We start from the raw sequence: 25837 nt of genomic DNA, 5'->3' as shown, positions 1-25837 counted from the left end.
AAGTACTTTAACATTTCCTAATACATGTTTAGCTGAAAAAGATAGGATAATAATGAGGCAATACAGAACAAAGCTACCTTGCAAACCTTGCATTAATATGGACTTTGATGAGGGCTCAGCTAAAATGTGAACCAGAGCTAGATTATCCAAATGATGCTTGACTGTCATATTGCTCAGCTCTTTATGTCTCGCAATCATAACAGACCAGATGGGCATAAACTCTAAAAAGGTAATGTCCCTCCTCTAGTCTGCAAGCCGATCCACAGGCCATCTTGCAGCAAACTATTCTCCTGTAAAAAATTCACCCATACCCAGTTGTCTAGCAGTGTCTGTGTACAGCTATATCTCAGTAGAGGACTCACACTGCCCCTGTTAGAAAGAGACTCCATTGAACTGGTGGAGAAAATCCATACAAATAACCATATCCTCCTGTCCAAGTTGGGTAACTTGACCAAATTCTTACTCTTCTTCCTATTTTTCATGAGTAAATTAGCTAAGGGCTGCTAAAAGCTCTCTTAAGACCTACCACCCATCAGGGAAAGTTCAACAAACCAAGGACTTCCACTATCTTTCTAACCCTGTTTTTCAGTTTGCTTAACATGCACATCAGTTTGCCCTTCAGGTTGTTCAACTTCTCTTGAATGAGAAGACCCCTAAAGGTTTATCTTTCAGCAGGCTCCTCTTGCTTATCCTCTGCATTGCTTATCCTCTGCAAGTGGTAGGCCCCGGTCTGTTCAGAGTTGGACAAAAATTTACACTCCCCATAACACCGCCTCTTTCTCTTCGGCCACTGACAGGAAGTGCACTGCCTTCAATCCTCAAGCAAGTGTCAGCCAAAATCAATGATGTGCTTTACTGAATTTTTCAAAGATGGCACAGGCCACTGTGCAACCCATCCGAGAATTAATTAAATTCCAAACTACCTGGACCACTGCATGCAGTGAAGCCTATTGAACCCTGACTTCCCATTTATCAATACCATCATTAACTGAGCTGCCATCCAAAAAAGAAAGATGATGAATGAGGTGGAATTCTCCCTGCCTCTGTTCTGGGACCAAACCTTGTGGGGAGATTTTAAAAACCATGAAAGGGTGGGATGAAGGGGACCCAAGACCCATTCTGTCTGCACTTTTTTATCTAACAATAACTGTCCTCTCTGTCCTTGAAGGACGTCAGGTTAATGCAAACTATTTTGCAATCCTCCACCCTAGATTTAATCAGAAATCCTACTTTGAAATTTTATAAGAGTACTTGGGCTGCCTCCTTGTCTGGGTATCTGTGCAGGACCTGTGCCAATACCTCCAGTCTAAGAGGGTAATGATAAGGTGGTCTCTCTATTCCATCACAAAAAGACATATTACCTCCAGCTCCCCAACCTGTATCCCTACCCTTGCCCAGTGACTCCCCATCAGATTCTAGCTCAGTACTATGAAGTATGGTTAGAACTCCTCTTTCTTTACACCAGCACCTCAATGTACTGTGCAGTCCCCCAAAGAATGGACATATGCACAAATCTGCACCCAGGAAAACTATTCCTCCCCATAATGAATTCCCAGAAAAACCTACTGCTACCACCTCCGCTTCTATAGGCACCCTGGCTCATACCTCTAAACTGTCCAGATTTTCAAAGAATGTCCAGATTTTTGCCTTATATTTTTGATCTGTTGTAGCTTTCTGGAAAATCACCGAGGACAGAAGTTGCTAAATAACAAGATTAATTTAACGTTCAGACTTCATGTCCTGCAGAAAATACATGTTAACACACATTTTGTTATTCTAGCTACTTTCTAAATTTATAAGTCTAACATTTAAAATATGCCCCTATAAAGCTTTGTCCAGATTTCTAGTGCTAAGTGGTTGAGAAGTAATCTTTGGCTAGACTTTTAGCTCTATCCACCATTGTGCCTAACCAAGACTCAGCATATATATGAACTCCCAACTCAGCTACTTATTCACCATCCTGAATATCTGGAAGTACTCATCATACCACAATCAAGCATTTCCACCCTTCAGGTGCTGCAGCTCCCTGATGGTTAAGAAGGAAGTCAACAATGGGAGTCCCTGGTGGGGCTCTTTCTCTAAAATCACTGACATAAGATAAACAAAACCCAGGACATAACTGCCCCAGGTCTTGGCTATGAGCCTGCTAGCATTTCACTTTCCCAAAGCTGAGAGAGGGACAGCTAGGTCCTTATCCCCTGGGGCCTCTGCCTCATGATTCTCTGAGCCCAATCTGAATCAGTCAGATCAAAGATTCTGATAAACTCGCAGCTCTAAAATGTTGTCCTTGACCAGTAATGGGATATGAGTCATAATGAAAACACCCATGCACCCAGATAAGAAGCCTTGCAGACCTCCTTTTGTACTGATTGTTAGGCCCAGGTTAGCCGTCCCTATGCCAGCCAACCCCAAGTGTTGACCCAGCAGTCAGAAAAAGTCTCTTTTTCCAAAGACTGAGGTCCCTAGGAGTCATCTCTGACCTTCTCATCCCCTGCCGCATCTGGAACACTTACTTCTACTCCTACCCGTCAGCCCTCATTAGCTCATACAAGCTAGCCCTGTTCTGCTTCCTGAGTTCTTGCACCACACCTGACAACAACTCATCATTCATCTGGCTATGCTCTACTGCCTCCCTTACACTATCAACAATATTATTACCTGGTATCATCTAATGTTCTTTGGGTGGCCACGGTGGTGCAGTGGTTAGCATTGTCGCCTCACAGCAAGAGGTTCTCCGGTTCGATCCTCGGCTGTGGTGCCTTCTGTGCAGAGTCTGCATGTCCTCCCTGTGGTCATGCAAGTTTTCTCCTGGTGCTCCGGTTTCCTCCCACATCCAAAAGACATGCTGTAGGTGGATTGGACACTCCAAATTGGCCCTAGGTGTGAGTGTGTGTGTGTGTGTTTATGTGCCTTCAGTGGAAGGCTGGGCACTGGGCTAGCAACTCGACACTGTAAAACTCCACTGCCAATCATGAGCAGACAGGTGATCTGCTGTGGCGACCCCTAACTGGGAAAAGACAGAAGAAGATCATCTAATGTTCTTCACTGCAATGGCCTCAGCCCTGCCCTGCATCACTTAACTATATTTCCCTCTCCTTCATGGGGGTTTTCATTGGCTTGTCCTAAATGGCCCCTTCCATTTGCTCTGGATACTAAGTGAGCTGAAGGAACTCTTCCACCTAGGACATACATTCTTGCCAGTGTGGTTTCAAGTAAACCACATCCTCCACACTTTAATCAAACCAAGAAATGAATTAGTATCTTTGTATCTACTGCTACATCTCTCTCACCCTAACCAAGCAGTTGTAGTCTATCCTTTCAACCTTCCCCACCCACTGCGCTAGACTTATGTCAATAACACTCATGCCTGCTACACATCACTATACACATGATTTTGAAACACCCCACCATACCTCTTGAATTATTAGTGCAAGATTACTGGACAGATAAAATAATGTGAGGAAGGAAAAAAAGGATGAGACAAAGGAGGAATGCTTCTAATTATTGCTTGGATGAATTCAGGAAGTTGATAGACCAACTGGAACTCGAATTTCTGATATTATTCAGTGAAAGAAACATCAGATATTTGCCAGGAACCACTACTTTTATAAAGAAGAAATTGCATTTCAATTTTCTCCGTTTTATTTATTTATTTATTTATTTTTGTTATTAATCTGGAACTGATTTCCTCTGTTGATCTTTTAAACTTACCACATTGCTGAGATTGCAGTCTATGCCTTAGTTTTCAAACCTTTATTGATAGGATGACTGAAACTGAAATGCATGTTTAAAAGGTTCTGGTCTCATACTTCTCAAATACTTCAGACAAAAAATTGCAAAAAAATAATGAGGGGACAAAGGCACAAAAAGCAAAATTAATGATGGGACAAAAGCACAAAATCAGGGACAAATTTTAATTATAGGTCTGACAAATGTAGCATGTCACTAAAATAATAGGTTTTGCATTAAAATACATTTCCAAATCATATGAAATCTTTTATTTATCAATTTCAATCCTCAGTGATAAGCCCCAATGCCACCAGTTTTATGAGGAACATACAAAAATATGAGGCATAAATCTGACATTATGATAAATGTAGCAAGTTGCTAGAAATCTAGACAGTCTATGGAAATCTGATCAGATGAGGGGACATTAAAATGTAACTTTAATAGGAACAGCTCATCTGAAAATAAAATCATGCAACATTGGATTGGTTCTTTTAAGAAGCATGTTGCCTCACACAAGGAATGGTTGTCCTCATCAGAAAGTTAGTAATACCTCCTGCCCTTCTAGACTAAAAGCTACATTACTTTTGCATTACAAATATTAAACAAAAAACAACCTGCTCAAGAACAAGGCAGCCAGACCATGATATGAGCCAGGAGGGCTGACAGCACACTGCCTATCTTTTATGGAGGAGCCTCAACGAACTAAAGAAAACATTCCTCCCATGTACAACACTCATTACCAAGAGAAGCGGAGATATATCCACAACTAAGCACATTCAGGATGTGCAGGACCCCCAAGACAGCATACCAGGAAGATACTCATATTTGAATAGGTACAGAAAGCAGGCAGGGTAAAAAGCAGAGGCCTGAGGAGAGGGGCCTTAGTAAATTAAACATAAGGTGTTATTGCAACTTTTCTCTCAGCTCTAGAAACCAGAATTAAGTAGCTATCTGTTCAACCTAAATCCCACTGACCATTCTTCTCTATCCAGAAGCATAAAGACTTCCCTGCATGGCTTAATGGAGTCTGTCATTCTTAGCTCTTAATTCAACCAGCTAGCCCAGTATCAATAGAATAAGCAGTCAAGTGGTGAGAAAAAATCATATGTCCCTGTCCCTGTGCATTTACCTTCCTTACTCATGAAAATATAATGGGTTCACCCTCTTTAGAGGACTGCTATATGCACATTTGATACTGCTTTGTGATAGTCACCATGGCCACTAGGTTAAACATATCCAGCCACTGACAAGCTAGCAAGTGCAAAGAAGCTGAAAAGGTCTAAACCCCAAAATAGAAATATCCCCCTTTCTGCCACCTCACTTCCTGCCATCAGAATCCACACCAAACAAACACTGGGTCTATATCATATGCTCAAAAAGACTTTTCTTCAAACATATAATCATTGACACATAAAGAGCGAATACTCTAAAGCGCGAACGGCCACATCTGCAAATATTTTTCCTCTGGAAAACTTTTAGTTGGCCGTTATCGGAAATTGCCTTTTTCCCCAACACAGAGCGATCCGGAGTTGGTATATTTAGTTTGGGGGGACACAGCCCCCACATTAAGGGTGTGGGTGACAAAGCATCCCACTTGATTAGGGTTGAAGTTTGTGTTTTTTGTGTACGGCCCCGTGAATTTTTTCCCGAGGAAAAAATTCATGGACGTGGCCGTTCGCCCAGTGTTCGCTCTTTATTTGTCAATGATTATATGTTCAAAGAAAAGTCTCTTCAAGCATATAGACCCTCAAACACTACCCTACCCACTCATCCCCCTCAATTCATATTCTACTTTCACTCACTAAAAAAAAAAAATCAGGCAAGCAACAGCCCAGTGTACCAACACATAGCATTTAGCTTTCTACCCTCCATCATAGCATCTGTCTAGGCCCACATCACATACAAGGAAGGCAGGACTTAAATGAGCTATGTAATATTTGACTGAAAATGACTGGATAGATTATAAGTGATGTCTAATGTTTGCAACTAGATTGTGTGAGTATGGTTTGTGTTGTAAAATGCTTGCAAATAGGATTGTGTTGGTGTGGTTTTGTTTTCATTTATATAAATGTATTATTGTTTATGTCATAAGTGATGGTTTAATAAAGATGTGTTTTGTTTAAAAGGGGGCTGTAATTGAATAATTTATGTAATGTTGCTTTGGTTATATGATATATAGCAATATATGTGAAGTATAATGTTTATTAATGTTAGTTTGTTAATACAGTTTGATTACTTCTGTATAAATGTAAATTTGCCTTTGTCACAAGTGATAATTCAATAAAGGTGTTTAAAAAAAGGATATTCTCCATGCAAGCTATATGTTCAAAAGAGATATTATTACCAAAATAAGAAATGTTCTATACTATGGTAGAATTGTTTAATTATCTTAAGTCTCACCAGTAGGAGAGGATTCTGTTTCCGAAAACATTTTATTTACAATGGGATTACTTTCAGATAATAAACACATCCCGGGATTCATGAAGCTCGGCGCAAGGCCGACGTTAGGCTTGCACCGACTGTGTGGCATGAAGATGGCACAGTAGCGCCAAATGCATATTAATGACGGTGCGCTGCCACCACAGCCACGTGCATAGGAAAGGAGCGCGAGTGCATAGGGCGTGTCGAAGTGCCGCACGGAGGCTTGGAAATGTCAGCTGCCAATGTGCATGCAACCTACAATGCTTGCATATAACAATTTGCAAGCAATAGTAACCACATCTGTCAGTGTTCGTGGATACTGAAACGTATGCAAAGCATGCAAGACAGTTCCTGCGAACACAAAATGAAGAAGCAAACACAAATGCACGGTAGGGAATAACGGGTCCCTATCCCTTGAACAAATGACATTGAAAACCATGTGCCTGTAGTCCAACACAGTGTAGATAGTTATACCAAGTGGAAGTGAAATGCATCATATGTTAGCGTGCTGCCAATAGGTGCAGCCAGCCCAATGGTCAGGGTCACCAGCTGAGCCATATTGTGAGGGAGGGTACACAGCTGGGCAGATGTGTCCATAACAAAAACATGATAAATGCAAATATCTAGCGACCGTATGACTGAATTATATCCCACAACGCATGTAATAGTCACATACAATAGGTATGTCTGTATTTCACATACCAAATGTGACAGGAAATAGAATAAGCATATAAACGAAACAGAAGGAGCATATAAACTGCTACAACAATAAGGCAACATGTAGGCTGAAAGGAACAGTATTATCCATAGCATTGACTGTGGGTACGTGTTGTCCAGTACAATCGGATATGTGTCCGGAATATATCCCATCCTGGACATAGGAAAAGGTGGCATCCTACCAATGATTAGAACAGTCGGCCAAAATCTGCACATCTGCGGTCCAAGCCGAATTTGTCAGGATGTGTCACAGTTGAACGAGTATTACCCGGGTATACCAACCATGTCATGAAAGTTAAGTATGGGCGTGTACCTATGTGCGTGAGGTATAGCATGTGGAAGGTCAAACATGGCAGGGTAGTCCATACAACCATACATGTACCTGACATATGTATGGTATGCAATGTGTTACCTTGACCGTGTCATGGGCCATCAACCAAAGCAGTGATGGATGGAGTGTCAGGAATATGTGTGTGGGGGGGATGGGTAATGGTATAATCCCCAAAGGCGACACTGTGTCGTATGCAGAATAGGTGAACTGGAGGTGTATGAGGGAGCAGTGGGTGAAGCAGAAAGAAACACAAAAACATGTATACACATCTGCAATACAACCAGACAGGCCATACTGTAGAACACAATCCCACAAACATATGAATATTAAAATGTGCGATACAAATGTACAGAAATGTCACCGGCACATACCCACAGATTGGTCCTGATGGAACTGGCCATATCAAATGTAATACACCTGGATGCATAATGGACTACCCAGCATCCCCTCCACAGCACACAACCCGCCCCATACCTGAACATCCACCAAATCCAACCATACTTGACCTACTAGTTTGGCGCAGCCACATCTACAAATAGTGACCACTACGCATATATAGTAGGTAGTGTCACCCTAGGCAGTTTCAGGACTGAAAACTATGTATCCCTTGCATGTAAAACCCCCAGCACATTTTCATAATGCCAGAAGAATGGTCGGTATCGGTCTTGTTATTATCGGTCTTGTTAAATTTTTGGATATCCCTCATGGGATAAGTAACCTGTGTAAACATTAGAATGGGTATGAAGACACGATGGCCAGTCCTGTAGACATCTGGACACAAGTTGGAATGTGCAGTAGTGGTGCACGAGACTGTCCAGCCCTAGATGGTCATGCAGAACCTACTACCTAGGATCAAACACCTGCCCGTGATGCACGTGTCCTGACATGAATAAGCAAGAGAATATATTGCACACATTTGCATAGTGGCACATGGTATAAGGGTGATGAAGGCACTGACGTAAACAGGATACCCCTGATCCACTGTGTGAGGGACAATTAATGTGTGTGTAGGTGTGACCTGACCAACAATGATACAATGCCAAATGTCCTGTGATTGTAGGAAATAACTATGTACCATACTGCATGTAACAGTTGCCTAAAGCAGTCACATCAGGATAGAATAAACGTAATTCGTACATGAAACAGGCAAACAACAAAAGTGCTAAAGGTATAGGCTCACAGCTAGGAAACTGATGAATGTTCTAAACCTGCACTGACCATGGCTATGTGTTTTCCTAAACAATCTGGTGTCCCCAATAGGGTTACCATCTGTCCCACTTTGCGAGGGACAGTCCTTCTTTGGGCAGTTGTGTCCTGACAAAAAATATTAAAAATGGCAAATGTCCTGAGATTGTAGGACATAATTATGTCCCATATGTTATGTAATAGTTGCATAAAATAATTATTTCTGTATCTAAAATACCTAAATGTTACAAGAAACAGAATAAGCAACTAAATTGCTACAAGAATAAGCTTTTATTTAGGCAAATAAGTAAAGTTCTATCCTCTGTACTGACCATGGGTATGTGTCGGCCTGTAAAATCTGATGTGTGTTCCAAAAATGTTCCATCTTGGCCATTTGAAAAGGTGGCAACGCTAGTCCCCAGAATATATCCCAACCTGTACATATGACAATGTCAACGCTACCAATGGTCAGAGCATTCGCACAATAACTGGCCAGCCACTTAACCACTCACAAAGCCAGTGACCCTTGGAGGAAAGGTGTTGAATGAGAATGACTACTTACAACAATGAAGAGTAATAGATGCATTTAACTGCAGAAAATTAGTAGTGTTATGAATCTGTCAACACGTTCCAAGTTAATAGTACTAATATGGTAGAAGTGTCCGTGATTGTTCCTGAGTTGTCATAGCTTTGTCCCTGTCACTGTAGAAACAAGTCCCCGAGTATCACAGAGGTCCGTACACATAAGTACGCCAACCAACTGTCACATCTGTTGACATGACTATTGCATACCTTTAGTGAATTTATAACTGCTGTCCAGAATAATATTCATTGTATCTATAAATGAATGAAATAGTCAAATGGGAAAGGAATATATATATATATATATATATATATATATATATATATATATATATATATATATATATATATATATTAATTTATATACACACAAATATTTATACAGATATATATATATATATATATATATATATATATATATATATATATATATATATATATATAATATTAATTTATATACACACATATATTTATGTCGGATGCACACAGTGTACCTCCTATACATGGCCGAGCACAGGTAGTGTCATGTTTGGCATCCATTGTACTGTGTGCTTGGTCAGAGAGGGAAATCGTGGGTACCTACTGTGTCAGTGCATATGCCTTGTGTTGCCTCTTTGCCAAGGGCAGGTCATACTGTGCACAGCCTTTCGCCGACTGTGCCCTGCTCAGGTAATTCCTTCACCAAGTCACACTGTGCCTGTACAGGCCTTGGCAGTGGTGTTGGGCTGTGTGGCCCTGCCCCATGCTGTTCCTGCTGCAACTGTTACTGCAGGATAAGATTGTGTAGCATAGCAAATACCATAACAACTTGTATGCATGTAGCTAGTGAATACTACAGGGCTCCACCGGATGTGTCCGGATAGCAGAACCGTGAACTGAGCATCCCAAACACATGCACAATTATATGTCTTGCCTGTGCATCCGCCTCATTATGGTGTGAGTGTTCAGGTGTGTGTGCATTGCTGATTGGTGTCATCAGCCATGACACCAGTGTTTACCCAGCATCCCCCACTAGGAGACTGTAGGGGATGTCCATATTGGCATTGGTGTGGTACAGCTGTGTCAGAAGCCATATATTGGAATCATCATAGCTTCCAGGGCAGACAGCACACACATTCAATCTCTTGCCCTGGCCATCGCATATGGCCTAGCTGTTGGAGGGTATGCCCCTGCAGTGACTGTAGGCCCTACCCCGCTCACCAGGTGGTGCTTCGATGTGTATGTGTGTGCAGGCTATAGCACCCAGTACTCCAGGGTAGTAATCCAAGTGGTTGAACTGATGCATATTGCTGGTCTACTAATCACGTGTGTTTAAGCCATATACGTGCTTACTAGCATGTGGTGACATGGCGTCTGTGAACTGGTGCAATACTCTGGATGCAGATGCCTGTGAGATACCCATGATATCCCCAGTTGTGCTGTGTGAAGTACCTGTGGCTAGTACACCTAGGCCAACACATACCGTGGTATCCACTGTGATGGGTTTCATACATATACATATACATGTACACACATATGTCAATATTGCATTTATATCCTAACAGCAGACCACATTACAGCAAAGCATTAGACAGGAATGAAAAGGAAACTACATGTGCCACCTGCATCATGTAGTGTTGTTGTTATCAAGACACGTGTGTTTTATTGCATCACACGGGTCAGACCGTATCAAGGGTAAGTGTAGGGCTGCTGACATTTACTCACCAGACCTACTGGCAAATGTATGTGTTGACAACCCAGTGTCTTGGCAGAATATGCGGGCTGTGGACACTGTATAGGTCAGCAACAAAACACATTGAACACATCTCGCAGCTAGCCACCCACAGACACCAACACATACAGTATAACTGCCAAACACACACACCTGCCATGCCTTGGAATCGAGCACCTACCTGTCTAGTCTACCACACTACAGCATTATGCAGTAACAGAATGTGTTACAGAGTTTCAGCATCACCGCACTCCCACAGGCATACTTCTAGATGGATGACATCAGCAAAGGCAAAGATGCTGATAGGGAATGTATGGGGAGTGAGCCATCTAAAAGCATTACTCTGTCCCCAGGCAGCTGGAGACACACAAACAGACACACACACACACTTGGCAGGGCTGGGAGTTGAACATACACCTAACTACTTTATCACACTACAGCATTACGCAGTTACAGAACACGCTACCGAGATTACTGGAACACAGCACTCCCAGACGCATACTTCTAGGTGGATGACATCATCCGCAAAGGCAAAGACACCGATAGGGAATGTATGGGGAGTGAGCCATCTAAAAGCATTACTCTGTCCCCAGGCAGCTGGAAACACACACACCCACACACACACACACACACACACACACACTTGGTAGGGCTGGGAGTCGAACATGCACCTGACTACCTTATCACACTATAGCATTACGCAGTTACAGAATGCGCTACTGAGATTACTGGAACACAGCACTCCCAGAGGCATACATCTAGGTGGATGACATCATCTGCAAAGGCAAATGCGCCAATAGGGAATGTATGGGGAGTGAGCCATCTAAAAGCATTACTCTGTCCCCAGGCAGCTGGAAACACACACCCACACACAGACACACACACACACACACACACACACACTTGGGAGGGCTGGGAGTCAAACATACACCTAACTACCTTATCACACTACAGCATTAAGCAGTTACAGAATGCGCTATCGAGATTACTGGAACACAGCACTCCCAGAGGCATACTTCTAGGTGAATGACATCATCCGTAAAGGCAAAGACGACGATAGGGAATGTATAGAGAGTGAGCAGTCTTAAAGCATATTACTGTCCCAAGGTAGATGTAGACAAACACACGGCAGTGGTGTGAGCGGGACAACTGCCTATCTATGGAGCACTATTACAACACTACATAGATACGAGACACACCACAGACAGTACACCCTTCAAGACAGTTAACCAGTGTGTTCAATGTAGGAATCCATCCTGACTTGGGGTATGGACATCTGTTGCCTGGATGACCACCATCACTGTACAGGATTTCAATGGCCATGCCCATACACAGAGGCACATAACTGACACAAGGTGTCACTGGGCATGCTCACACACTTAGTATCACGCATCTGTTTGAAATGTACTGTGTGTCCATCTACACAACGGTGTACTGGGCATGCTCACACACTTAATAGTAGCGAAGGGCTGTGTTGCATGCACACAGATTATAAATATGGAAGGGCACAGTTTGGAATGTACTGTGTGTCCATCTACACTACGGCATACTGGGCATGCTCACACACTTAGTAGCAGTGAAGGGCTGTCTTGCATGCACATGGATTCTAAACACGGAAGGGCACAGTTTGGAATGTACTGTGTGTCCATTTACACAACGGCGTACTGGGCATGCTCACACACTTAGTAGTAGCTAAGGGCTGTCTCGCATGCACACGGATTCTAAACATGGAAGGGCACAGTTTGATGTTACTGTCCCCACGTACATGAAGGCCACTCACATGTACTGACCAGTACATACTCAAGAGCCATCACAGATGGCTCAGGTGCAGATCACAGTGGTAAATGCCACATTCCACTATGTAGCCCTCGGACATCACCATGTCCTTGGACCAGCAACACACATCCATACATTACTACAACGCCATGTGACTCATGACCAGTGGACTGTACATAGGTCTACAGCAACTGTGCAGACTACACATGCACTGGCAGGGTTCCATAATGTGTTATGCAATGCAATGATACCACTGTTCATAACCAGGTCGGCTCTACACATAACAGGGGCCTTGGGTCTTACACAGCTGTAACAGATAACTGCTGCTGTACACCAAAGAACACTCAGGTTTGGATATGACATACATGTAATCACAGTGGATATGTAGATGGACCACACACACACAGCACATATGTACATAGCATAGTTTTTGCTGTCCTCCGTGCAGACAAGTGGCTACAGCAATCACGCGCATGCACATGGAAGGTAGGTCAATGGCTGTTGAATGCTAACAGTACATAAGGTAGCAATGTTGACCGAGGTAACATTCTCTCTGTACTAGTTACCCATGACAACCATCATATCATACAACAGTCCATGTGTTATGTATGTCATCACACATGTCCACCAATTGCAATGCATACAAACATGGCTACATGACAGGAATGTAGGACCAACACACATGTACATGTAGTGGTGTGCATGCAGCTACCATGCATGTGCAGTAGCTGATGTATGTAATTAATCTGTGCCTAACTACAACATGCAGTTGCAATGCAGCCCCATCATTGACACCTGTATATGGTGAAATACTGACAGTATGGTAGGATGTACATCAGGTATGGATGGATGTGTGTACATAAAGTGGTGATCCACCTTTGCAGATGAATGTTTGCTGAAGACGGCTCACAGGTTTGTCACAAGCCATCCTACCATTACATGTGCAAACAGTACGCTATGTTACTGTTACTTGAAGGTAAAGACATACAACCTACACAGCGGTCAGGGTGTTACTGACTGTAAATCACATGACACCTGTAACACTTACATCCTCCCATGTGCATATAGCAGCACAATTGCCGAAGGTAGCGTTGGTACACATAATGCAGCCAATACTGCTGCATGTCTGTCAGACATATCATCATATAGCAGGTGTATGATTCACAGTACTGCCATGTGTGTTTGCTTGTGTGACCATATATGCCACCTATGGTGGGGAATACATCCCAATTGTTACACACCCCTGTACACTGTTGTAGAGATCTGTACATACTGCAGTGTAGAAAGCATAACGTAGGCAGGGGTAGTGTGTGTATCACACACATGTCAGCTATCTGTATGTGAATGACATTTGTGGACTCCACAGTGTGTGTGTGTGTGTATGTATGTATGGCTGTCTGGTGCATGGAGTGAGGGTGTATGCTACCATACAGAACAGACAGGATCCCTAACCCCTCATGGTGATGCAGTCTACTACCCTGTTGATGTCATCGGTCTCAGCCTTACTGGCTACCTGTACATGTTCATTCTCTGTGTCAGGTTGTGTGGGTGCACAGTACTGTGAGGGCGATTACCACATAAGCAGGGGTCCTCACCTCAACACTATCGAGTGTGCATTATAGTATTGTTGACCCCGTGAGTGTGGGCATGTTACTGTGTGTTTCTGTGTATGTCTGTGTGTGTTCTCATCCTGTAATGTGACAGGGTATTACTGCTACACAGTGAGGCCTCATGCTATCAAGTGGCCTCTAACATTATCATCGGCCAGACCTCTGTGTAAACCCCCCGCACCATGTCACCATACCTGTGATGTGACCTGGTATGGATGTCACATCTCTAGCCACTGTAGCCTATTAAACAGCCCACATGCTTCTGGATCAGTAGATGTGTGGACATCTGTGGAATGGTAGCCTTTCTAACAGTGAGGTTGAGGCTACGTATAGCATGCTGGTATTGCCATACATGCCTGTGAGTACTCCACATTTACACATGTGAAACTGCAAACACTGCTACTTATTGGCACATGCAAGCAGACCTTAAGGAGGGAAGCAGGGCATCATTACCAACATGCTGTTACTGTTGTTACCAAGACACATACTGTGAACATACAACAATGCACTCCAACTGCAAATGCTGTAACTTAATGGCACATGCAATTAGACCTTAAGGAGGGAAGCAGGGCATAATTACCAACATGCTGTTACCGTTGTTACCAAGACACATACTGTGAACATATAACAATGCATTATAAACCTGTACTACATGGTATGTCTGGTGAGTGTCAACAGTACACAACTAATGTAATATACACTTATCTCACTATTCTGTTCACCCTGTGCATCAGACCATATGAGCATGTCCCTGCACCGATGGTGTGGATGACAGGGATGTGGCACAGGCATCATCATATGCACAGGGTGATAATATTTGCCAGGGGCATAGGCTGCACCAGTGGATGACATCATGTGTGTGGGTAAGGTCTGGTGATCTGATTGGACATGTGTGGTCATTATGCATGTGGGTGTTGCGGTACCCTACAGATGTTTCTGCTGTGTGCGTGTATGTGTGCACACAGTTCTGCCTTTTGTCAGGCCTACACAGGGGTATTATTGACAGCTCCAGATTATACAGACCAGGATGTACAGCTCACTGTTTCCGGCCATGGCCACGTGACCTGTGCCTGCCAGGGGTTGCATGGGCACTACCAGGCAGAGGTACAGATTGGCTACTGTCCGATGACACTTGCCCACTGAAACCGTATCCCCACTGGAAATGTCCAGGGCCACGTCCACGTGGTCTGCTGTGTCCTGGTGTGGACAGCGAAGCACCAGCTACACTGCTACTGCTACTGACACTATGGGAGCAGGCATGTGAGGTGGCTCGTTCATGTTGACCTGCACTAGGTGGTGTAGCTGGCCTATGTCCACGTGGCCTATGCCTCACTCCTACCAGATGTTCCAGCACAGACAGCTCACGCTCACGGATTGCCATGCCATGGTCAAGGATTCCAACCATGTCACCCAATCGCCTGTCAGAACATCAGCAATCTGCTGTTGAGAATTTGCCAATGCCTGGATGTTGTTGTTTAGAGTATGGATCGCAGCCCTCTGAAGCCTCTGCCCTTCTCTGTTCTGCCATTCAGCACGTGCCTGTGCCGCCACTAAAGTCTGGAACATGCGTCTGGTGACACCAGCTGCTGTGCTCTGTCCTGCAGGTGCATGTCTGCCAGAGGTCCTCCTACAGGCAGCACTGGCCACATGCCTGTGTGGCATATCTGCAGTAATTACACTGACACCATGGTGTGGAGGCACACCTTCTGTAGCCACCACACATTCCTGTTCCAAGCTAACACACGCTGACTGTCCTTTCTCTATGGCCACTGGTGATGGGGTATGTGTTGGCATGAGAACTGTGTGCAGGGAAGAGGGGGACATAGCTGGGATGGCAACCATTGGCACAGATTCAGCCCCTGACAACCCTGCCTATACCTCATGCATATGTTCATCACTGCTAATATCTGTGCGGACAGTAACATCAGATGGACCACAGGTGGGTAACGCACCTACATCAGCTGTGAATGCAAAGAAAGACTCTACATTACAATAGACACACACAGACACACAGACACACAGACACAGCATGCATGTTATTTGACAGACGGCATGCAAACATGCATGTGATACAGCAGACAGCATGCAGCTCAGGCATTAATAGTGGTAGTTAGCATACCTCCCTGGGTTGCAGACAACTGCAAGCAGGTGTCATATCAGTAGCCATGCAGTTCACATGATCATGGTAGTAAACATGCATCCCTGTGATACACCATGTGGACCAGCACAGGTTAACAGCACACATGGCTGAAGTGACCTTGACATGTAATCTGCTGACGTGTGCATTGACATGCATACATGTCTGAAACAATGGTGTCCTGACACATGTACATCATTGTAATGGGTATCATATTGCAGTGTTGTCTGTATGCCCTACAGATAGAATGCACTTTTAGCAAATGTGCATGAGCATTGAAGGGTAGTGTGAGACGTCTACATTGCTATACAGTGTGAAGTACAGACACTGTGCCATTGCATGTCATCATGAGGCATCTATATTGCTATACAGTGTGTAATACGCACACAGTGCATAGCCATAACTGTGTGCATACACATTACATAACTGTGGATTGTGACCCACGTCACTGAGATGTATACACACCTAACCATGCTGTGTCATGTGACAGGTCACTGGAAGACCTACGGATGACACCCCTGCACAACTACTACAACGTCTTAGCTGTCTGGCAACCATGTCCACACATGGCAGACTTGTCAATACACCATGTTCCAGATGACATTAATGTACCACACACACGAGGTGCACAGCTGACAGTGATGTCCTACAGCAGCAAGGGGAATGTACGGTATCTGTGGCCTGATGTGGTGTCAATGTCTGTGGAAGCTGTACAGGTGACTACTGTCATGCTATGACAAAGTCGTGATGTTCAACACATCTTATATGGTCGAATTAAGTGACACCTCCACTAGCTGTGCACAGGCTTTTAGGATGTCCAGTGTTCCACATCAATTATATAATCAGTCAACTAAGGCAATAGTTGGACCATGTGTGGACAATGTGCAACAGGGTGTATACACATCACAACTACTGTGTGGCTACATGTCTCTGGCCATCCTCAATGGCCATGTGTGAACATGTGTTGGTCAAATGTTTGTGATGACCGTCTATCTCACTTGTCTGTATTGTCCCATATGACATACACCCATAGATGTCAGATATGTCACTGCCCACAGGGCTATGCAGACAATGAGTTGTATGTTTGGTATGTGGGGTATGCATTATGGGATAGTGAGCCAATATTGCAGCAGGAACACTACATGTCTGGGACATGTCAGATGGCACATCACAATGTGTGCACCCATTGCAGGGCACAATGGTGACTCCTGTGGGCTGCCCATATTCCAGCTCACTGTGTGGTACTGTTTGCGTACCACACATGTGTTGTTCCTATGTATAGTACATATGCCTACATTGAACACCTCCACCATTGTATGCACAGCTGCCCACACATCTAGCAATGACAGATACTGTGGTTTCATGTTGGTGTTTCATTTAGTTTGTATATATTGCACATGGGTAGCCAGTGTGAATGATGACAGATGTGACCTGTATATCGTGACTGGACCATACATTCTGTCTACATGTGTTAACTGGCCACATGGTGAATAGATATATGCATTAACATGCCTGATCCTGATAACTGTCTCACCTGCAATGGACTGATGTCTGCGTGGCACCCCAGAGGTACCTGTATATGGGTGACACAGCAGTTTGAACATTATCCATGACTGTATGACAGCCACAGGGTGCACTGTGCATGTTAACACATTTGCCTGTACAATAGCATATAGTATGCACATGTGTGCATACACAGGTTAGCATACTGTAGTATGAGGCATGTGTGTAAACATATCTTGCATATGAAGTTACATTACATATTGCACAGTGACACATGCAACTAAATGGGATATAATAGTCATATGTGCAGTAGTGACTTACCAGGCAACTCCAGGCTCATTAGTTGGGAGCCACCCACCTCCACGATGGCGGCTAGTGTTTGTGGATGCTGTTTTGAGGGTGTCCCCAGGCTGGCCAGTAGCTCCTCAGTGGGTGTAAGTGGGGGCTGGGTTGGTGGCCCACCACCTGTTCCACCTTGTTCCCTGGTGATTGCATTGGCACGCTGTTTCGCATGTCGTATCCGGTCCGTGCAGTGTCTGCACACCTACTGGTAGGTGTGGTTATGGCCACCCATATCATTAACCCTCCTGTGAAGGTCCTGCTACAGGTCGTCATGCTGCTGGGCATGCTGTGGCACATGGCTGAACAACACCTCATAGTTCTCATGGAGGTACCTGGAAGACATAATGATGGAGACAGATCACAGTATCACAGAGATGTACAGAGGTAGAGCTGCACATACATTTGTATTAAATCTAGTACATCTGAACAGTTATCTTTGCAAATCGTCATGACACTGACACGACTGACATGTTTGTGTCACGCACATGTAACACCTGTTATGCACTGGATATCATCACCATATATGCGTGTCACCTCATTATATTGTTCATACTCCATGTGAATGCTGTCTTGATGTGGGCATGTCTGTTTGCCTGCACTGGTTTTCTTACCTATCAGCATATGCCTGGATGTGTCCACAGTAATGCTGTTGACCTTGATGCTGTGTATATGTCACATATCAACAAATACACTGCCTTAATGGACATGAGCAGTGACAATGCACACATACACACGGAAACCTTTACATGCATATGTTTTTCCATATACATCTACATGGCACTGTACAGCAGTTCAACATCCTGCCACGTATCGCCTGTGTTGCACATGTGATAGACATCGGACAATGGCTAGCCAGATGTCATTCGCAGGGATGGTTATCAACTATAGCATGTACGGGCAAGGTTTTCTAGCTCTATCCAACAGCCATTTTGCCACTGCAAGGTGCATTAGTGCCACATTACTGATCCAGACAGTTAATAATACATCTACCATGTGGTCATCGCACCATGTATGACAGAGATGATGTGCAGCTTTGATGGACAGGGTTACATGGTATGGCAGGAGTATGTAACATGTATGGTACAGGGATCCGTCCAGCATGTGGCGATCCTTGTAGTAGGATGGTGGCTGTCCATGACGTATGTCTTTCAGATCAGGATATGTACGTGTAGCATGTCCAACATCACAGTGTAGCACATGTCTTTATGCAAGGTAACCAGCATGCTGCATAGTGGAGATGAGGATTGTGAAGGCTGGTATCGCCCATCCACGCATGGCCAATAGCCCTTAAAGGTGATATGTGATCCGATATTGGTCACCTGAGTGCTGAGTATGCCTGTCCAATATCTCCATGTTCATGGATGGTTCCCTGTCATGACATGGGTGCCTTGTATGACTACCTAATAGGCCTGGAGAAGTCACAAACTCAGGGAGGTGAACTGCATAGCACCATCCCTTACACAGTGCCCATAATGTTGACCGCTGCCTAGGTGGTAGTTAATGGGTACAGGGTTATTCACCTAGCGGTGACAATGCTATTGTCAGCTGTCAGATTGTGCACATATGTCACACACCTCACCCACAAAGCCCATTCTGTATGTTGTCCACAACACTGAGACAGCTATTGCTCCTAGGTCATGGCCATTCACATCCTTACATACACAGATGCCTCCCATTTGTCTGTGTGGTATGGGCTACAATGAGGTGGGAGTACACAACATTAACCCTGTTTTACTGTAGCTGCCACTGGTGTGATATGCACATGTCACTCAGACACCTTTTGTAGTGTTGCTTCTGTCAACAGGCCACTGGTAGAACACTCCTGCGACATGCAAAGGAACATCTAGTATACTCAGTGTAGCTGGATCAAGGTATGGGTGATGATGTCCTATGACCTGTCACAGGTATGCTATGCAAAATCATCCGTACCGTCATCTACTTCTGTACTGCTAACATCTACGTTGATACAGGTTCATAGACTTGCAGACCATACTCAGCAGGGTAATAGTGCAGTGCCTCCAATTATGACTGTCGTCTCCACTTGTGGGTTGCAGTGGGTTGATATTATCCAACACCCTATCTGTGTTGCATATTCATGCTCAGCACTTGTTCAGAACATGTAAGCACTTCATGAGCTACTAATTACTATAGCACCCATTCCAACTCATTTCTTACAAGTACACTGTCTGTCCTTACATTTCCAGCTTGCTTACAGTACAACAGCTGTTGTACACACGTAACTCGCATATCGTGTGAGACATGGTTAAATATACAGGCATGTCCAAGTGTCACTTACCAGTGCTGTTGCCTGTCTATATGATGAATATGGCAAACATGTGGCAATAGAGCAATTGTCTCATGTACACAGTCAATACTCACCTCCCAACATGCAACACTACAGCCTGTGCGAGATGCACATATGTAGGCATGCTGGGGGTAATGCTCTCACCAACCCAGACTGAACCTGACATTCATGTGGGGACGTTTATCATTTGCAACACACCCCACTCATCACATAGTCTCACTAGATCTCCACCACCACAGGCCACACATAGTTTGAGTACAACATTTGCAGAACCTCTCCATACTCTGTGTAGACACCAGAGGCAGCCCCCATTACCAAACACAACAACAATTACTTATAGCCCAGAGACTCATGTGTGTCCATCAACTACAGCCAATAGGGTGTTATAACATACCCAACACACCGGTCATTGGTGACTCTTTAGGCGGTCACACTGATACACCAGGGATCACTGCAGTGGCTGTACTGTACAGAGGTGCAGGTAACACATGGCTCTGCTGTTCACAGACAGGACACTACCCTAGAGAGGTGCCGCCGGTGTAAACACTGTAGTTGGGCTTACACATAGACTTGCAAGACAGCATAGTACCTCACTATGAACCTGTGAAGCTATTACATGTCCTTTATGCATGGTTAATTGAGTAGCTCTTCCATTTCGATTAGCTATCATGCTGTTACAGCGTCCCGTGACTACAAGCCATATGTATCCTGTTATTGTGTATTGTACATGCCAATAAACAATTCCTTTTGTTTGCATGATATAACAGTTATGCTGTGTAGAATATCTGACATATCTACCTACAATACTGTACATTACACATATTTTACACATTATCCCATAATGCAAAGCATACTTGCAGAGCAGGACCACCTTAGGCATGTTATTGTCGTTATATGCCCATACACATACCTACTGTGACAGTATATCAACATATACTATCCCCTGCTATGGCACGTACTTGTTGGACATACCCTACCACTGACGGCGGGTGGTGTGGAATTGTTCTGTTTAAAGCCCTCATGTAACATCCCTTGTGGTGTATGTGATGTTTACCTTGTGGCCCACAGCAGGACACACAATTTCTACAAGCATTACTATGCTCAACAAGACATCACTACATAATACCTTTTCCCTCTTTATGCATTGTGTACACTTTTAATTAATACAAAACAGGCTCTACATACACTAACATACTGAGTGTTCTACATACCTTGTTAGCATTCTGAATCTTCGTAAATATCTCTCTTACACCTTTACTGTTTAAATGGTTCTATGGTACGAGCATATGATTTGAATGTATGGTAAGTCATCCTTATATACATCGATACCTGTAACATGTGGTTTCCTGCTGCCAATTGGTGTTCCTGAGTAAATTATTACATGCACATCAGCTGTGCAGCTACTCCATTCACCAATTACTCGGCAACAGTGGGGTATAATTTAATTCTCCACTTGGGCATTGCCCTTTTGCCCTACCTTCAGGGAGACGGCCTATATGTGTTTTGCTGTGAGGAATTGCAACTGCTGTTTGTAGAGACATGGATATTTTGAATTCATGTCCCCCGTGGATTGTGTGTGATGGCTAGAGTATGTGGTTCTACATGTGAGTGTGCCTGTCATCTCAGCCGTCTGATAAGGGACTATTGCAAACAAAACCTGTAACATCGCCATCTGTTCCATTATACAACAGCTACAATTTCACATGGTGCCTTTACAAATGTGTCTCTCACAAGGTATGTTAACGCTTCTGCAGATGTAATTGAGTGAGTGGATGTTTGTGATGTTATTACAGTCTGTATTTCAATTGTTTCAGGTGTGGGGGAGATGTAGGTGGGTGTACATAGCATATACAGGTTTGTGGGGATTGCATTTCTACATATTCCATATATGTGTGTGGGCTCCTTCCCTAATTGCAGACCTATCAGTTAGAAGACTGAACTATGGTTGTTACAGGCTTATACATAGAGCCATTGTTAATTGGTTTCTATATAGTATGCAGGTGAGGTTGATACTTCTATACCTCCGGAAATACAGCGATATGTAAAGGAGTGTTACTAAATGACAGCTGTCTCTTGTATTTCTGTTACAGATATTTACACTCATTGCAGTTGTGTTGGTGACTGAACCTCTTTGGCATGGGTTGCCACCTTTTCAAATGGCCATAGTGGGACATTTGCAGGACACACGGTGTTTACAGGCCGACACATACCCATGGTCAGTACACAAGATAGAACATACTTTTATCCTGGATACATACTTTTTCTTGTAGCACTTTAGCTACTTATCATGTTTCATGTAACATTTATGTTTTGTAGATACAGGCATAACTATTTAATGCAACTATTACATAATATATGGGACATAATTATGTTCAACAATCTTGGACATTTGCCCTTTTTAATATTTTTTGTCAGGACACAACTGCCCAGGGAGGGGCTGTCCCTCTTAAAGTGGGACAGGTGGTAACCGTATAACCACACCTACCGTAATGATCTACCCCCGAGTTAGCATGTACAGACACACAATGCAAACACACACACACATTATAGTCCCACGGAAATGCACACAGCACCCTCAACACACACATACACAGTTTACAGCAATCCCAAACACAGTTGAACACAGTACCTACGTGGACCACAACACTGGCAGCGACAACTAAATGTCCCTTAATATTGTAATAATATTACACGTGGTTCCAGTGTTCCAGTACTGTGTTCTTTCAGTCTTTAAGCCTCGTGATTATGCGTGTCGGTATGTGACACATTCCATAGTTGGCAGTACCCTATTTATTTGTACCTCCATGGTTGTGTACATGTCGTTGACCTATCTATATATTTGCAGATATAGGTGAATCCATATATATCAACATATATCTCTCTATCACCCTTTCTATCTCTATTATATATATATAAGAGAGAGAGAGAGCGAGAGGGAGAATACACCTTTCATTGTGTACATGTCCGTGTATACTGTTTCCTGGACTCTGCACGTTTGTGTTTGAACCTGTCACATTACACACCTGCCGTTGGTACATCTTGGGTAGCTTAGTGTTAGGTGATTGTGTACATGATTGCGTGTTCTACTCCTGGCAGTGGATGTTTTACCCTTCAGAGCAGGCACTATTAGTACAGGGGTGAATAATGCTACTTTCACCTGTTCTGGACATCATTGACCGTGATCTGCATGATGTTCAGAGAAGCTTATCCCTGTTTCGTGCATATCCATATAGTCATGTTTAAATGACGCTTACCAGCACTGGGCAACGCATATTCCCACTAACAAGTGCTAAACCTGATCTGATGACCTGCATCCAACATCCATTGTTCATGCCTTCAGGATTACGTAATGTCCCTTGCAGGACATGGTACCAGGAACATGCATGACAGTCAGTGCATTTACCACTTGGGCATCTGGGATTTGTACACGTGTTATGGCGTTTTGTATGTGGACTGTACTACGGCTGTTACTCCATACTGCAATCAAATGGGTAACTCAGTTAGTTTACATATGGATGAGACCTATTAATGGTATGTCCAAGTGATGTTTAATGGATGTGCTCCAGCATTGGGAATGTATGTCACAGTGAGCCACACACTATAATGTGCTAGACCTTCACACAACCATAGGTGGAGCATGCTGGGGTGACAGATACCTGTCATGGGTACACCCCATGCTTTGCACCTACATCCATGATTATATTGTATGGAGCCCCTCATTAACACACCAGGGAATCCATGCAGAGTGTGTGGGGAACAGTGATTACACACATGGATCCCGCAATTGGCTCTGCTCCACTGAGGGACAGTTAGTTACTCAATGTGGTGGCGACAGCAGACACTGTTTGCCTCTATTGACGAATGGCCTCTGACAATCAGGCGTGTACCTACCGATGTACCTAGGAACCTATACATACAGTACCAACATATGCTGATAGGTGCATGTACTGTTCAGGTGTTGACATTCCTTGTTCCAATAGTTGTTGTGTGTGCAATGGTTGAGGGCTGCCTATGTAGGATTCACACAGTAGGCCACCTATACATTACAATTTGCAGGTGGTTGTGTGTGTGTGTGCCATCCATTTTACTGTGTGTGCAGGTGGAGAGATGTGTCAGTCCATAGGGGCCTACACTGTCAGAGTATGTGCTATACGTTCCCTCTTTGCCAAGGCGTAGGCATATTGGGCACACCTCCGTCTGCCTACTGGGGCTGGCACAGGGTGCTCATGGTCTGAATACCTCTGTGCCTGTGATGGTCTTGGCAATTGCGGTGGGCTGTGAGGGCCTTCACCATTATGTCCCTGCTGCAGCTGTTTCCACAGGATCATATTATGTAGCATGGCACATACTATGAAGATGTGGGCACACACACCTGGAGAGTACTGCAAGACTCCACCAGATATGTCCAGTCAATGGAACCGTGATTTCAGCATCCCAAACACATGCTCTATGATGATTCTGGTATGTGCGTGTGCCGCATTATGGCATTCTTGCATGGGTGTGTGTGCATTTCTGATGGGAGTCATCATCCATGGCTCCAGTGCATAGCCAGCATCCCCCACAACGTGGCCATGTGGGATGTCCCCCCTGACAAATACCTGATGCAGCTGTGAGGCATGCCAGATGTGGGAGTCATGGTAGCTTCCAGGGCTGCCAGCACACCCATCCATGATAATGCCCTGGGCATTGCACACAACCTGGCAGTTGATGGAGTGGTATCCCTTGTGGTTTATGTAGTGGCTACCATGCTCACTGAGTGGTGACTTGATATGTATGTGCGTGCAGTCTATCGCACCCAGTACCTCCGGGTAGTGTGCCACATGGTGGAAGAGACGCATATTGCTGGCCAACTCCTCCTGAGTTTGGGGGAAGTATATATGCTCATTGGCATGTGGTAACATGGCATCCAGGAACTGGTGTAGTACCCTGGATGCTGATGTCTGTGAGATCCCCATTATATCTCCAGTTGGCCTTTGAAAGGTACCTGTGGCTAGTATTCGCAAGCTTACACATACCTTCGTGTCCACTGGGATGGGTTTCCATCTGTGGTTTCTGGATCTCAGGCGTGGCTTGCACAGCTCAACTATTTGCTGTAAGATGTCCCTGTCCACCCTGTAACGCTCTACTATCTCCAGATCATGTAGCCCCTGGTAGGTTAACCTTGGTCTCAACACTCTTCTCCTCCTCCGGGGCCTGCGGTGGTTGTCAGCATCGTCCTCCACAACACCTTCAGTCTCTAACACATGGTGATGAATCACAGCTATGGCAGATCCCAACATGTACGTTGTAGAAGTTCCCAGTCTGTTTACACCTATGGTCCAGTGTTTGGGAATACACAGGTGTGTGTGAGGTGCTTTCACACTTTATACTATTGTGCTGTGAACACTGATGATGTCATAGGGTGTGTATGTACGATCGTAGCTACAGGGTATCTTATGTGTTTTACGACAGGTACTACTATTGTGGTGCCTTTGGTGTTGAATTACAT

The sequence above is a fragment of the Protopterus annectens genome, chromosome 4.part0 (assembly GCF_019279795.1).
Source record: "Protopterus annectens isolate FY-2018-M chromosome 4.part0, PAN1.0, whole genome shotgun sequence".
Lineage (NCBI taxonomy): Eukaryota > Metazoa > Chordata > Ceratodontiformes > Protopteridae > Protopterus > Protopterus annectens.
Note: the sequence above shows the minus strand (reverse complement) of the source record.